The sequence below is a fragment of the Lissotriton vulgaris genome, unplaced genomic scaffold (genome assembly GCF_964263255.1).
Source record: "Lissotriton vulgaris unplaced genomic scaffold, aLisVul1.2 SCAFFOLD_442, whole genome shotgun sequence".
In the NCBI taxonomy this organism is placed as follows: domain Eukaryota; kingdom Metazoa; phylum Chordata; class Amphibia; order Caudata; family Salamandridae; genus Lissotriton; species Lissotriton vulgaris.
In genome coordinates, this window is record NW_028255431.1 from 1,025,001 (window position 1) to 1,026,230 (window position 1,230).

Consider the following 1,230-nt stretch of genomic DNA (forward strand, 5'->3'; position numbering starts at 1 on the left):
TACGAAGCCCGGCGGTGGTTCCACCCGCATCACGCACCACTTGGCAGCGGGCCCGATCCCGGAAGGAACCTCTTTCTGGAAATATATATATATATATATATATATATATATATATATATATATATATATATATATATATATATATATATATATATATATATATATATATATATATATACACACATATATATAATTCTAAGTATTCTAAACCACTGGCATATATATATATATATATATATATCTTCCAGCCTTCAAGGTGCATAGATGGAGAGCTAAGAATTGGAAATCTATACTTTCTTACATATACTTACCTTCACAGTATTTGGTTGTCAATATTCTGTCTACAAAATTTCTATAGTCCAATGTTTTTCCATTTCATATTTTGACATGCAACCCTTCGGCATTCCATGTAGGTTTCCGGTTACTGTAAGTCTTCAGAGAGACACACAGTAATGCAGAACGGGGCTGCAGACAGTCTCACGTATGTGCTTTTGAACTGCCTAAAAAGTTCACTCTGAAATGCACCCTTTGGATTTTATCTTTGCGCTCCACTGTCCCCTGCTTAGCAGCTGTGCAAAAAAAAAACGGCATTGGGGATGGAAAAGGGGGATGTATGGGTTTCTAGCCTGTCTGTTTTTTTAATAGCATGTCTTCATAGTCATGGGTATATACTACCTGGAAACAAGGACGTGTCTGCTCTGGCACTAAGTGAAGACTGTCACCTCTCCAGCCGACACCAGCTGGGCAGGGGTGTAACGCAGGCCCCTACACCCTCTGCAGCGCAGGACGGCATGCCAACCGTCCGGGTGCCCCAAACCCTTCAGAGGGGCCCCATTCCACCCAAGGCCTATGAATATCTGTGAGCCATGGAAGACTCACTTTCCCCTCTTTACATTCTGCAGGGGGGCCCGATCATTTTAAGTTATGCCACCGCAGCCCTGGGACAAAAGGGGGTGGTGATGGACGGAGCATCTGAACCAATCAAACACTCACACCCAGTGAACAGATCTGGGTTTAATCCATCACCGTTCTTTCGCCCATTCTGCTATCGCTTTGTTCGCCCTAAGTTGGCAGGGTATGCTCAGACGTGAGTCCCTTGCTCACTTGGCCACTGGATTCAAGATAGCCTGGCTCATGAGGATTATGAATCCGAAACCGGTCCCAGGATGCTTGTTTCCGGTCCAGGGAAGACATGGCTTGGAAGTTCGGGCTGGACTGTTCCCATGAGGC